At 41.9% G+C, this 16,591-nt stretch overlaps 1 pseudogene; it reads left to right on the top strand.

The window, feature by feature from the left end:
* Positions 1 to 12,411: 12,411 nt before the first annotated feature.
* LOC144785042 (muscarinic acetylcholine receptor M4 pseudogene) lies at positions 12,412 to 13,827 on the top strand (annotated as a pseudogene).
* Positions 13,828 to 16,591: the final 2,764 nt, after the last annotated feature.

The following is a 16,591-nucleotide window of genomic DNA, read 5'->3' on the forward strand; positions in this document are numbered from 1 at the left end:
TAGCCCTGGCTTTGTCAAAAGAAAGATCACCGCAAAAGGGTATTCAAAACAGTGTAGGGAGTCTGCAAAGCTCTTAAGAAATAATGCATTGCTGCACACATTTATTTTTCCTCTAGTTTATGCAATTGCAGATGGCTGCCTTAGACACAAATGTCTTTAGGTTTGACACTGTAGTTTTTTTTCTTTTTTTAATAAAATTATTTTTACATTTGGCTTTCTTCATTTCATTTATCTCATTTTCATAATGTCACAAATCAACCCCATGTTCTGACATAGGCACACAGTAGCACAACACAGCATTTCTTTTCTGAGGATTATTAGATTGTTATCTGCACCTCCATTAGTGGCAACTTACATGCTAACAAAACTGCAAGTGAGGTTGGTTAAGGTGGTGAGAGCAGGGAATCTTATCTGATCAAGGTGGAAGGGGAAGAAGAGGGTGACATTTTCATAATAGAAATACATCATGTCCTCAGCAGTGCAACTCAGGTTGAGGTACCAAGGCAAGAGCAAACACTGACTGCCCCGCTGAGTTGCAAACTGAGCCTACCACCCTCTGTTCACAAAATTCCCTGGTCAATGTCCTTTTAACCCATCTTATTTTAGGCTTCGCATGTTTGCAAGGCACAACCAAGGGCAGCACCATCGAGTGCCACATCATGTCTACCATTATGAACATTTAAATATGTTCCATTAGACAAAAAGAAAAACCCAAGGTGCACATAAATTGGCCTATCATAATCTACAGCAGAATACCTGGAATTCCAACCAACGGTACTGGGGTCCTTTGAGTTTACCAAAGAATATATACCCTCACGCAAAACTATCCCTGAAAAATTGATGTACAAGATGAGGTCAGTAAAATTGACTATTGCGCAGCATGCAGGGTAACAACCAGCTTCTTGGGTAACTGTCAACTCCTTATACTGATAACCCACCAAAGTAACATTCTGCTTTTCCATATAGAGGTTATCGCAATAAGTGTTGTTGTCACACCCTGAATAACCCGTACCTTGGGGCTTTCTATGATATAGACAGCCAAACCCAAATACTCCTTGTACTTCTACGAAATTAGGGGTCGAGTATAGGTATAGTTGACAATAGACAATGAATATGATGTCCATAAACTAGTGACAGATTCAGTAGGATAACAAGCAGTACCTTCTCCAAAGAATCTCTTATGTGTATCTAGAAAAATGTTACTCAGGGCTGTTTTTTCTTTCGACTTTGAGGATTAACCTTCTCCTTAATATATGATGATACAGTCTGATCATGTTCCAATACCCATGACACCCCTCCTAAGATCAATAGCAACAAAATCATGAGAACAGCACATAATATATTTTTCTTTGCAGACCAAAATACACATGTATAAACAGGGGGAATCAATGGCTGCCCTTCATCAGCAACCATTCTGCCAAAGGGATGCATAAATAATGATGAAATGGGGGCAAAATGTAAGCAAAAGAAATATAAAAGTTCCCAGTCTCCGTCAGAGCCTCACTGGTAGAGGCTCCTATTGTCCCTTAAAACGTTGGAGCTTTTGAGCACTGTCGGTGGAGCTTGCTCTGTCCTATGCTCATGTTCCCACGTCTACCAGGATAATATATCCCAAAGGATCTATCCTGTCCAATGTTCAAACAGTGCATAAAACAGTGCATAAATCTACAGTGCCATCTCCGTTGGTACTTTAGCAAAGTACACCCTAATTTACACAGTCCGTCCCTAACTAATCTTACTTCTCCTTTAGTGCTCTGTCTCCCGGCGAGGGTGCAAAATATACCTAGTGACTCCAGGCACAGAAGGATCAACAAAAAGAGGCTCCTGGGTAGCTTGTATTTCCGGAGGAACTGCTGCATTCAGCACTTCATCATTTTCCTCATCTGTTCACATCCAAGTAAGCTTGGCATCACTAAAGGGAACAAACCGAGGCACCGTCTCACACTCATAGTTACCTATGCCATCCATCACCCACTGATCATAGGGCAATGGTAGAGATATTCTGTGTCGCATGAATCCAGTTCTTACAGCCAGTGACCGTGACTGCTGTACGCCTAGCCAGGAGGACCTGCTCTGGTCCCTTCCAACACGTTTCCAAACCCTTTTTTTTCTGAAAATTCTTCACAAGGATATAGTCCCCAGGCTGAATGTCGTGTCCGGGCCCCCAGGTGTAGCTGGCAGGGCTTCCTGGACCTGTTGGTGAATAAAACGCAAACTTTCAGTTAACTGGGCAAGATAGTCAATTAGCAATCGATACTCAATATCAGAGAACCGCTGAGGCCATGGGACGCCCCAGACATTTTCTGGAAATCCAAACACGACCTCATACGTTGACAATCTGGTCCTAGAATGTGCTGTCGTTCTCGATGACAAAAGAGCTAACGGTAAAGCATCTGTCCACTTTAACCCTGTGGTCTCCTGAATTTTTGCCAAATTAAATTTAAGAGTACCATTGTACTTATCAACCACACCTGCTGACTGTGGATGATTGGCAGCATGAAACTTCTGTTTAATACACAGACCATCGCAAATCAATTGAATAACTTTTGCATTAAAATGACTTCCGTTATCAACCAAATCAAATGGGGATGGCCGAAATGAGGAAAGAACTCCTTCAGAAGTACCTTTGCAGTCGTAATGGCTGTATTGTCTTTGGAGGGATACGCCTCATCCCGTTTACTGAATGACAGCCACCAAAATGTGTTTCAAAATATTGCATTTTCCAATTCTATATAATCCTTTTGAAGGGCCTCAAAAGGAAAAGTGGGTGGTGCAAAATTGCTAGGCAGGGTGGGGGGTACCATTTCCAGGATTTTGAATCATGCACACCATACAGTACTTCACTAAGGGCCATATGTATCAAAATCCACGATTCCCAAATAGCGATGTTTTGCGACTCGCTATGTATGTAGGTTTTGCAATACATTTTGCAAATCCTACATATTCCTTAATTGCGAATCTCAAATTGCGATTTGTAATTAAGGAATACCACTCCATTCATTCCTATGGGCCTCTGAATTGGAAGACATTCTCAATTAGGGATTAGCAATTAGTGAATCGCAAATTGAGAATGTGATTTCAAGGGTGCAAGGGTGTCAAAAGGACACCCTGTTGCACCCCTGAGATAAGCATGGGTGCACATGTGGCGCACATACATGCCCTAAGGGCATGTGTGCGCTTCACATTGCACTTTGAAAGATACAAAAAAGTGCATGTTTCAAAGAAATCGCAAATTACCACCAACTTGAAGTTGGTGGTAATTAGCGATTCCTTAAGGCCAAATTGCACTTTTTTGGTGCTTCTTACATTGCATTTAAGGAATCGCAAAATTTGCTAATTCCTTGATTGCAATCGCAAAATAAGGAATCACAAATTTTGTGATTCCTTATTTTGCATGCAGATTTGCCTCATACATACCATTTAGCAAAATTGCAATCGCAAACGCCGAAATTCTGCGAATTTTGGCATTTGCGATCGCAATTTTGCTTGATACATATGGCCCTAATATTGCAGCTGTTTTTGGAATATTATCATTCTGCCATACGGGGTCTAACAAGTTGCAAATACCCTTAGCGCTAATATGAGTTGGGCCATGGGCCATTGTAACCACAGGAAGAACATATGCATCTGGCAAGATTCATCTCTGCTTTCCTGACTTATCAATCCAACATCCCTCATCGCTCAATTGTGCTGTACTTTACTGGTACACTGCTAACTCTTCTATTGTGGCTTTGCTTTGTATCTCTTTCACATTCTCAAGTGTATCTTCAAACATGGTAACTTCTAGCACCACCTAGCCGGGCCTACTACAAACATTATTTTCATTTTAGTCCAAGCCGTTTCCTTAGCTGTCTAATCCGCAAAAGCATTTCCTCTTCCTACATCATCAGTGACTTTCTGGTGGGCGCTACACTTTACTATGCCAATTTCTTAGGGAGTGTCTAAGCAGACAAAAGCCTCAATATAAGGTGCCCATGATGGATTTTGGTGCCATGTGAAGTAATAAACCCTCTTCCAGTCCAGGGTTGCCCAAAGTTATGCGTGACACCAAACGCATACTGGCTGTCAGTATAAATATTGACAACCAGTTTCTCACTTAATTCACAAGCTCGAATAAGGGCAGCAAGCTCAGTAGCTTGAGCCATCTGATAGGGGACTTGTGATGTCTCTACTACTGTATGCAGTGTGGTAATAGCATAGGCTCCAGTGGTGGTGCCATCTGGTTTTTTGAAACAAGAGTCAATAACATATAGTTCACCTTGTGGGTCAGATAAGAAAACTTCAGTCAAGTCTACCCGTCCTTTCATCTCTTCTTCCGTCCCGAAGATACAGTCTTGTTTGTTGACTTCATCATTCTCAGAAGGGAGGGGCAGTAACATGCCTGGATTCACACTGTCAATTCCCCAGTCAGATGTGGACTGGTGAGGTGCTGAGTCTTTTTCTTATTCAGAAGTGTATCAAAAGCTTCGGTACCATGACTGTGAGGTCAGTATCCAGTGCAAGTCCAGCCGAATGTCTGATCGAAGTGACCACAGCTGTGACCCCTCTTAGACAACTCAGAAGGGCTCTTGCGACTGGATCAAGAACAGCGGAGAAATAAGCACAAGGCTGTTGCATATCTCCAAATGTTTGCATTCGAACAGCAAGCACCAAACCTGCAATCTCATGGACATATAACACAAGCGGTTTGTTATAGTCTGGGGTGCCGAATACTGGAGCCGAACAAAGTGCCGTTTTCAATTGCTCAAAAGACTGCTGACATTCAGGCGTACAAGGCAAAGGCTCATGCACTTCTTTCATTGTTAGTGCAAGCAAGGGGTTGATTAGTAAAGAATAATTAGGTATCCACTGCCGACAGTAGGAAGTGATACCTATAAAATTGTGGAAGGGGCATTTTAAAAATGGTACTAACACGCTCCGGAGGCAATCTCCTACCCACCTTCAACAGTAGGGAAACCGTATGTCCATGATGACCAGATGCAGCAACTATTTAACTGTATTATCTTTATAACCCTACTCAGTGTCAGAAGCAATAAGGAGCACGTCAACATACTGCACCAAGAGATTCTTTGGAGAAGGTACTGTTTGTTATCCTACTGAATCTGTCACTAGTTTATGGACATCATATTCATTGTCAATTGTCAACTATACCTATACTCGACCCCTGTCTTACTATGACATGTAGCATTGAGATATCCATTCACTCATCAATACACTCATGCACACAGTCAACTGCCCATGTAGCTGTTTCCACATGCACTCTTGAACTCATACACCTAGTGAATAAACTGCTCACACATCTATGCATAGAGTCACACACCTTCCAGCCACCCCCACACAAACTCAATCTCCCATAGAAATACTTGGGCAACCAATTAATAACACATATAGCCTCTCGTATAGCTAATGATCAACACATGCAGCAGTTTACAGAACAACAGACATAATGATGCACAAATTAAGACAGTTTAGTCACTAACCCATGCATTCAGTGAGACACATTTAATCACTCACTCATACAGTCAGTCACGCACCTACTAAATCCTTCATCCAGACACTTATACATCCACTCATTCTTCAATATGTAAGACATATTTTAACTTTACAGAAACATACAGTCACTGGATGTTGTCATCAGTGATGTCATCAGTGATGTCATTTGAGATGTCATCAGTGATGTCATCAGTGATGTCACTGACCATGTCATGAATGATGTAATATGTGACATGATCAGCAGTGGATTGCGGGTGCGCGATATATAGTTAGTGCAACTAACTATATATGGAATTTCAATGGTTTTGTGTGAGTAAAATAAGGTTTTTTAAATGCTAATTCCTAACTATATATGGTCTATAACCTATGGTTTTTTCAGTGAATATATATATATACACATACATATATATACATGCATATATATGCATATATATATGTGTATATGTGTGCATGTAGATAGACCGAGGCACAAGAAAGCAGAAAAACAAATGTGAAGAACACAAAAAGGGGGCAGGGTAGATACACCCTGACCCCCTAGGCCTGCCCAGGTGGTCCCACAAGGACCCCCAAGGCCAATTTTAACCTGTTTTTTTTTTCACATTTTCCCCCGGGGGGACAAAATCGCAGGGGCATAGTGATAAAGAAGTGTGGGGGGCCCCAATCCCCCGTACACTGCGCCGGGGACCACCGCCCCTGAGAAAAGCAAAGCAGCCCCCTGGCGCATAATGGAGACTCATGGTGGGCTAGTTGGCCCCCAGGGACCCCAAGTATGCGAGCGAACTTAATCCCCCAATTTAGAACACTCTACAGGGCGTGCTTGCACAGTTTAAGTTGGGGAATTAATTCCTGTTCAATCCAGAGGTCGCCTAGAGGGAACTAGTATACCAGGTATCTCCAGTAAGCGCCAAGGAGCTGCGCTGCAGAGTGTTGTAAAAAGGGGGCGTGCCCTCTGAACACCTCCCTGCAAAAATGTAGTAAATCAGTATAAAAAAAATAGCAATTAATACATTTAAAAATTGTCATTTAAAAACCTTCGAAATTCAATGACAAAACCATAGGTTTCAGGCCTGATATAGTTAGAATTAGCATTTGAAAAACCATTGAAATACACTGAGAAAACCATAGGTTTCAGACCTTATATAGTTAGGAATTAGCATTTAAAAAACCTTGTAAATTCACTGAAAAAAACATAGGTTTCAGGCCTTATATAGATAGGAATTAGCATTTAAAAAACCTTGTAAATTCACTGAAAAAAACATAGGTTTCAGGCCTTATATAGTTAGGAATTAGCATTTAAAAAACCTTTGAAATTCACTCAAAAAACTATTAAGTTTTAGGGGTGTGATAGTTAGCTGGACATTTCACTTATACAAAACCATTGAAATTGCTCCTATATAGTTAGTTGTACTAACTATATTTCGCGCACCCGCAATCCACTGCTGATGATGTCACATATTACATCATTCATGACATGGTCAGTGACATCACTGATGACATCTCAAATGACATCACTGATGACATCACTGATGACACCATCCACGTGACAATCACATACACCTTTTCATACACTAGTAAAATCTTTCATCACTCTTTGTAAAATACAGAGTATCATATTTGAATCCATTGACACAGCCATACAAGTATTTAAAAACCCACTCAGTCATTCCGAGATGTATACACACATCTAATCACTTACCTGTAGATTCACTCATACATGCTGTCAATGAACAATAGAACACTATCAAAAATACTTATATACCTATATCGATATTACACACCAGCCCACAACCTATTCACATGTGAAGTTATCCTACTCACTTATGCAAACAATGGATCATACTTACATACTTACTGAGCTACACACTTATACAAACACCACTTCATCTATTCATTTAGATAGTAAGTCATACTTAGTGTATTCTTAAATCATTATTACAAGTATACAGTTATCCATACAGTCACTCACAAAATCATTGAGTCTTATGTATACTTATTTATATACAATAACTGACACATACATCGCCTTTTATTTTTCTAGTTTGTTGGACGTGTACCATTGAGAAATATATTTGCTCATTACCACACCCATAAAGATATTCACTCACCCAAACAACTGTTAGAACGTGTAGTTTTAACTTCATATATCTACTGAATCAACTATTCACACATCTTTGGGCAGTCACACACCCCCCATCGTACCACACACACATTCACTCTCCCATACAAATACTCAGTTAACTAATAAATAACTAATATAGACTTTCACATAGCTAGTAACCAACTGGAGAACCAGTTTACACAACAACTGACAAAGTGATACAGATATTCACACAGTTTAATCACTATCCACTATATTTAGTGAGACACTATAAATTGGTAAAGTAAGCAGTCAATTACACTGCTACTAAATCCTCCATCCAAATATTTATTTTTATATATCCACTCATTCTTCAATGCAAATTGCTATATATATATATATAATGCATATTTAAATAACGAAGCAAACCACATTCACTGGATGATGTCATCAGTGATGTCATCAGTGATGTCATTTGAGATGTCATCAGTGATGTCACTGACCATGTCATGAATGATGTAATATGTGACATCATCAGCAGTGGATTGCGGGTGCGCGAAATATAGTTAGTACAACTAACTATATAGGAGCAATTTCAATGGTTTGTATGAGTGAAATGTCCAGCTAACCATAACACCCCTAAAACTTATAGTTTTTTGAGTGAATTTCAAAGGTTTTTTAAATGCTAATTCCTAACTATATAAGGCCTGAAACCTATGTTTTTTTCAGTGAATATATATATATGTATGTATGTATGTGTATATATATTTTCACTTCTCCATTACTCAACTCTCCGGTGTCGACAAAAATCAGAAACACCACAGCGGGGCAGAAATTCTTTCAATTTTATTGTTGATTCACCAGGGCATCACACATAGGGACAGTCAACGTGTTTCAGAGCTTGCCTTCCCCAGGACCATTGAGTCCATCTATCTAGCTTGTCCTTGTTCAAGTGCCCTTGTCCTAAGTGCATCATTCATTTTTACATGTATTAAAAACAACTAGACTGCACCTTGTTTTTTCTTTGTCAAGTGATAGCTGCCATATTTACATTTGAATTTCATGTAAAGTAAATTAATTTACAATATATTACTTTGACTTAAACTTTACAAGCTGTGCAGAAAGTTAGCAAGGGCAACAAAATATTACTTATTTCTTCTTTAAGTTATTTAATCCCTGTCTCAATTTCAAATCACAGTACAGTACTATTGATGATAAGGAAATTATTATACAGTGCAGCTATATTTGTTAACATACATGTTTAGAAAATTGTAGTAATGTGCTTCTTATGTAAAAAGAGAGGAGGGAGAAAGAGCAAAAAATGGAAGGGAGGAAAGAAGAAGGGGTGGATGGTGGTAGTAATGAAGTACAATCGAAGTAATTCATAAGTCTAATTCATAGAAGCAGCATTTTTCAATCTCGACTAAAGTGCAAATGCATTAGCAGCAAAGTTGTGCAAACTTTAAGCAATAAAGCAGCACCTTGTGGTGGAGATGCCACACAAGAAGATGAAGAAGAGTTATATGAGAAGCTCATACGGTCTTCAAAATAACCGCTTGCACCCTCGTTCAGCAATGGTAGCAGCGCAGCATCAGCATCGTGTTGTAAAGGACTGTCAGGTACCTCAATATGGAACTCATCAGCGGGATAAGTATACTCAACGTCCGCGTTGGAAGGCACTGTGAATGAAAGCACAGTAGACAAAAGACTAGCCGGACTTTCCATCTCACTATCAACGACACAGGAATTAGTTGAAGATGCAGACATCACAAGATTCAAAGGAAGACCATTCCATGAACCACTTGGAGTCACACTATTCAGAATCGGCCAGATGGTATATCTTGACATTGTCAATTGAAATGTATTTATTGTCTTTGCAACCAGGCAATGGTAGCCGTATCACTGTACGAGTACCCATCAATCCAAGAACTGGGACCGGTGCATGATAAGAGGGACCAAATTATGTTTTGTTCTCCAGCTTTTATCGTACCAGATCACCAATCTTAGGAAGCCAGCCGGTGACAATAATCAGCATTGCTGTGTCAGTGGAAGAAGGTATATGTTCAGTAGCATAGCTGTCACGGGTATTTTGAAGGTCCTGTACCATAGTAGCGTCATTGCTGAGACTCGAACACTGTTCCCCAGACTCAGGATCGACCGCCCTAGCCATTAGGCCACATCCTCTTCCCAACAAAATGCCATACTTTAGTACTTGCAGAGGACAGCAGAACCATCTGCCAAGGCGCATTTACTGATGGAGGTCGATGCCACGGTCTTACCCGCCATGACGCTGGTGGTGGTGGCAGCAGGCCCCGGTGCCTTCTTGCCCTTTGGTGCTTATGAAACAAAGAATATTAAAAAAAACATTATTTAGTGGTACTCTGTACAAAAAACATTTTGACAGGCATAGCATTGTACTTTTGTAAACCAATAGCCTATTTCTTGGCTCATTATCCTAAACCACAGAGAATAACATGTTGCACTGTTCATGCAGTCCAAAGAATGCTGTTTTTTACAGCCCCCATTTGATGAGTCAAGGTGACTGCATATCGGGGAGATTGGGACTATAGGCTACATAAAGCAACAGAGAAGAACGCAAGTTATGCACCACCCCTGATATACTACCATTTTAGGAGTGAATGATGTGATGAGTTGACAATCATGCCTTACAGTAGCCTGAGCAAGCACTTGCCTAGCTTACACTGGAACAGATCCTGTGTTCACCAATAATTCACTTGACTTCCACCTGCCTCCCACTTTCCTAACTTCTTACACCCTCCCTGTCAAGCTGGCACCATGCACCACTACTCTATTGATTCTTTGTGTTGCCCTTGCCTCTAACGATTATTTCCGTGTGAAAGCACAGTTTAGCAGTGTCATAGCATGCAGAGTACTAAAGCCAACAAAACCAAATAAGAAGCAGGAGGACCATGACAAAATTATGTCATATATTATATATCATCCATCCTTAATGTAATACTGTACCGCTATTCACCTCATGAATAAAAGACTCAAAAGACTCATGGTGCCTGATAAGTGTTTGTTTCACAAACCACAAAGCATGCCCCAAAGTAGTACATTTTGAAATGGTGGGGAAAAAAAGCAAAGGGAAATTATCAAAGTGACCTTGTGTGATTTGAAAAAAATCTAAGTGACACTCAATTTCAGCATTGAGTTTATTTGAGTAGAAAAGAAAAGTGAGTAGCAAAGAGACGATTTCGCCTTAGTTGCAAATAAAAAAAATATCAAAGGCTTGCAACTGACAACACACTGAAAGTTTACCTATTATCCCTGTCAATTAATACAAAAGTGAAGTAATCAGCCATGGAAAGACAGCTTCCAAGGTGCAAGTGGTAGAAGAGGACATCAGTATAAGTAAACAGTGGTGCCATTGGCCAATGCATTCTGCATTCAGTGCACCTTCACAACGCATCCATTTTTTGGCATTTCTGCCTTCGGCAGATGTCACAAAGCAAGCTCTTTGTGAATATGAATGCAGGGGTGAAAAAATTTAAATCCAATACTTGTAAAGCCTACAGCTACCCGGAGGAATCCCGGCGCTGGGGGCCGTCGGGAAGATTAAGCGAGCTATTGCCCAGAGTCACATGATGCTGGGCTGACCTGCCGCCGGAGCCGGGGATCGAACCATGAGTCCCAGCGGGTGGTGTCAGCCGCCCTGGCTGCAGCGCCACACCGGTCCCTTGCAGGCCTCCATATCTGAATTCTCACCTGTTTTCAAATGTTAAAGGAATACATTTATCTGGTGAATATTAATGATGTTGAGATATATAAGTCCTTAATATTGCCTCATTCCGGTGGTGGCTTCCACAGTAAAGAGGATGGTGGGGCAGGAGGAAGAGGTGCTGGGGGAGCTTGGGTGGAGGAGCACATATGGGGGTAATAAGATAATACTGGTCCCAGCAAGCACTGGGGCCACTTCACAGACTCTCTGCAATACCTCAGATGGTCTCATGTAAGAGCATCGCAGGGATTGGTCTGAGTGGGCTGGAAAACACTGCGCTCCGACCAGGGAATCTGTGGGGGTTTCTCCATCCCGGCTGTTCAATGCACTCAAGCTGAAGAAACTAAAGTGCTCATGAGTTTTTTAGTCGGCCTTAAATGGCCGGCCAAACACATATGTGTACTTAAGGAGTGCACATACCACTCCTCCTCCCCATGCCCCGCCCCATCCTGTGCAAGCAGACTCAGAGCCGGCAATCCGAAAATAAAATTATGACATTGTTTCAATTTTGATTTGCTGGCTCAGAGGCAGGCAGTGGGTCGACGCTCCTCCACCATTGCGGAAGATGCACCGCTGCCTCCTACCACTGGGTCAGACTGCAAATCTGGTCCCCATCTATTACAATTGCACAAAAACAGCCCTGCACTGAAGACATTTAATGATAAATCTGGCCAAATTACAATTTTGTCCTAACTTAGTGAAATTACTCAACAGTCTAAGGCATTGTTTTTATTCTGTCCAACTGTATGGAACACAGAAGGGCATGTACTTGTTCAATGTCATTGTGAATTTTGATTGCATGGAACAAAAATATACTAATCAATATTTACCAATTCTTTCTTAACAGTCTTAAGCAATTATCTAGAGGGTTGGATTTTTCAAACTTGTTTTTTTCCAATTAGTTGATTAATTTATAATAATTTCCAATGAGTTTATTATTTGTGTAGAAACAAAGTGATTAATATAAAATATACATGTTTACAGAATGAACAATAGGGATACTAACCACTGCTAATTACAAATATGATCATGCTCGTTTGCTTCAAGACTTATTGTCGTATATTAAAATCCTCTTACTGTTTCCATAGCTCGATTGAAGAATACCTCTAATGAGTACGGGCAGATGACTTTGGGAGATCACACTAAAGACAATTCTACCACAGTGAACAGAACAGAGGTATTGTTGAAGGAACCTCCAAACCAATATGAAAGAAAAGAGCATGTGTTCATTGCTGCTGTCACAGGCACCATCAGCATGGTCACTGTGATAGGCAACATTCTGGTTATGCTGTCTATCAAAGTCAATAGGAAGCTACAGACTGTCAACAACTACTTCCTGTTTAGCTTGGCATGTGCAGACCTATTCATTGGACTCATCTCCATGAACATATACTCAGTTTACAATATCAAAGGTTATTGGCCACTGGGGCCTTTGGTGTGTGACCTCTGGTTGGCCGTTGACTATGTGGTGAGCAATGCATCGTTCATGCACCTGCTTATCATCAGCTTTGACAGATACTTCTGTGTCACCAAACCACTGACCTACCCTGTGAGGAGGACAACCAAGATGGCCGGTATGATGATAGCATCTGCCTGGATTCTGTCATTTGTGCTCTGGGCGCCCGCCATCTTGTTCTGGCAGTTTATTGTTGGTGAGAGGACAGTCCCTGATGGCACATGCTACATTCAGCTCCTTTCAAACCCAACTGTAACATTTGGCACTACCATTGCTTCCTTCTACTTGCCAGCAGTGATCATTTCTATATTGTACATACACATCTCCATTGCCAGCAAGAGCAGGGTGAAGAGACGTCAACAAGAAGTTACAAAATCTAGGAACACAAATCGCTTCTGCTTCCTTAAGAGATCTTTAGTGGAAGAAAACAGCAACTTCTTTCCTGAGCATGTATTGCCAGTTGTGAAAAAAGTTGGGAATGGGAATATTGAAGATAATCCCTTTGCTGAGGAGAAGGAAACTTCCACAGAGTTCAGCACAGTTAGAAACATTAAAAACAAGGAGAGACTCTTTATTGATAAAGAGATGCTAACTTTGTACTACAATCCCACTAACGAGTGTAAGAATCAAACATTTAATCACCACACTGTCATTGAGCAAACTAGAAGTAAGTGCATCACAGCTGCAGAGGTTTTGCCAGCTGATGCTTTCCGAAGGAATAGTCCATCCAATGTGTCTTGTACATTTGTCAGCAGCACCCAGAAACAGGTCTGGAAGAAGCAGCAGCAAGTGGCATCCAGGGAAAACAAGGTCACTCGAACAATCTTTGCAATTTTGATGGCCTGCTTCATTTGCTGGATACCGTACAACATTATGGTCCTGATCAGTACTTTCTGCCAGACTTGCGTACCTGAGACAATGTGGGTGATTGGTTATTGGCTTTGTTATGTCAACAGCACCATCAACCCAGTATGTTATGCGCTGTGTAATGCCACCTTTAAAAAAACCTTTAAACACATTCTAATGTGTCGGTATAGGAACCTCTGCTCAGGCAGATAGGTCACTTTTGAGGAGACCTGTGCTAATGTTTCACTGTCAATTGTTGTGCTTGAGATGCATGCTGTAGAGATCAGGAAGAAGACAACTGACAGTAAATTCCCTCGATTCATAATATTGTGACTGTGTCAGTAGGGGCAGAGCTTGGGTTCATAACAGTAAAGGCATCTGCACTTTTGTTTAAAAATAAATGTTTTCTCCCTTCTCAGACCTCTGAGACGCAGAAGTCCAAACGTGGGGGCAGAACAAAAGACACCTGTCTTTTCATACCTATTGGTAGTAAAAATAAAACATTGATTTATTTGTAGAGGAAGAGTGGTCCTTGTTTGTTTGTGTTACTCTTGTCCACACTTTCAATTATGAGAAAAGATGTTTCAGATTTATATGACTTTCTTATCCCTGCTATCTCTGTATGTCAAACCTCTTCAGTGCTTACAAACAATAACCAGTTCTTAATTTGTGCTGGAGGAGATAACTCATTTTTGTGGACCAGAAGTTATTATTTTTTTATCTGACTTTGACTCAGAGCAAAAGAGCAAAAAGCACCAAAGAATGAAATAAGGAGGATAAAAAACACAACAAAACAGTAGCAAAGGTATAAAGCAGAATAAAAAGACAATTGGGGGTGGGGTCGTACACTACTCACACACCAGCGGGATCGCCCCTAAGGACTGTGGTAAGTGTAGTTCGTGTTCCGCGATGTATCTTCTTTCGATTCTCTGCTATCTTCGCCATCCCTGGTCACGTGTTTCGGGGTATTTACCCCTCATCAGCAGGGATTAGGCCGTGTTCTGGGGTTGCCGGTGGCCGCCAAATATTGCCAGGTTTAGTACCACTCAGGCGCGCAGGTGCGGGGTCCCAGGCTCGTCAGCCAACTGCTCGAGGGAGCTTTAACATTACAATTGGGGATGGGGTCGCACACTACTCACACACCAGCGGGATCGCCCCTAAGGACTGTGGTAAGTGTAGTTCGTGTTCCGCGATGCATCCGGTGGCTGCCGAGATAAAAAGATTGCATCTTTAATATATAGACACAGGGGTCCATATCACATAAACTGCACACTGGAAGTGATCATTTTATACATGGGCCCTAATTGTCAAATGGGGTACTCAGTCACAAATGTGAAGAATATTCCATCCACCTCATCACAAGTGCCATAGGAAATAATGCACTTACAATTTAGTTGGATGGTTATCTGTCATGTTTGTAATAGAGTAGCCTTTCAGCCAAACTCTAAATCAGGCAAATTGTCCCAGCTAATGCTTAGTACTGACTAGCCTCTTAACCCGTTGGCTGCTGCCGTCGGCCAACGGTCATCGCGAACACTACCTCAGTAGTGCTGCGCACGTCCCTTGGCCGACACGGCCCTACCCGTTTCTTTGAACGTTCAGCACTGGCGCAGAACATTCAAAGCAGCCAAAGGGTTAAATAGTACAAGTGATGGACCAGTGCTATTGCCCAATGGAATTCTGTAGTATAGAGCTGTTTGTGACTGAAACTTTAACCTTTGTGTGGGAATGGTTTGTCCACCATGCTGCTGGAGAAAACCATTTTGGCAAAAACACCAGAAGGATATTCTTTAAAAAAATGAAATTCACAATGTAAGGACAGATTATTTCTTCAGTTCTCAATTATTATTTTGTCACTGTGACAAAAATGAAAGCAGGGGCCATGGCCGAGATGGGAATGGAGTGAGATGCATCTCGCCTCACCTCCGGATCCCCGTGGGCCAACACAGCGGTTTTTGGGCCCCTAATTGTACCACTCTTGCGGCCGTACTGGGGCAGCATCAGAGCACATGTGGGAGAGCAGGTGAGGGTGATCCACACCCATGGGGGTGACCTGTGGCATCCGTGTTTCGTGACCTGGGGCCCGGGATGTTAACGCCAAGTGGCCATATTGCCTGCAGCCAAGCCACTTGGTGACTGCTCCTACACCCAAGAAGATTGCTGCCTAGGCTATGGAATGGCAGTGCCGGAAGATAAGCCTGACCTGCGTGGTCCTTAATCAATGAGTGTGGTGCCTGAGGGACTGTCATGGGGGTCTGCACAGCTGACACACGAGGTGCAGTGGCTATAGAGGGCGCCCACCATCGCATTGTCTCACTGCTGCATCCATCTCTCCACTGCTAATCGTAGGCCTGCCATGCTGGGGTGACCTTTTGGGTCCCTGCGGGGGAACCAGACAAAGCACCCTGGTCACACAGAAGAGGCACAACTTTAAATGGCTCACAGGCTGAGGAAGCTAAACATTCACTATCAACGGGGGAACCCTTTCGCTGTTCTGTTCTCCTGGGAGGGGAAACGGAGGTCCATGTGCTCCTTCTCTGGTGCCTATCAACTCCTGATGATCAAAGTGGATACATTTGGAGGTTGTCCTTGTCACCTTGCAGGGCCCCTGAGGAGAGAATCCCTCAGTGACTCCCTCAGTCGTACAGATCGCAGAACTTATCCCAAAGATTAAAGCAGGTTCTCCCCTTGACCCATGCCCTCCTAAGATTCCATAGAAACCATGGCTTGCCATGTATCTACTATCGTCTCCACCGTGTTCAGCATGGGGATTTTTCCTGTCTCCTGGAAAGCAGCCTCAGTGCTTCCTTTCTTAAAGAAACCCAATCTTAACATTCTAGTTCCTGACAATTATCGACCCATAGCTCAACTCCCCTACCCGGCTAAGTTATTAGAAAAAATCATGAATCTCCAACTTTCCTCTTTTATTGAGACTAATCATCTTTTAGATGATTCACAATTCAGTTTCAGGGAAAAT

Source organism: Lissotriton helveticus, chromosome 10 (assembly GCF_964261635.1).
Source record: "Lissotriton helveticus chromosome 10, aLisHel1.1, whole genome shotgun sequence".
NCBI classification, from domain to species: Eukaryota; Metazoa; Chordata; class Amphibia; order Caudata; family Salamandridae; genus Lissotriton; species Lissotriton helveticus.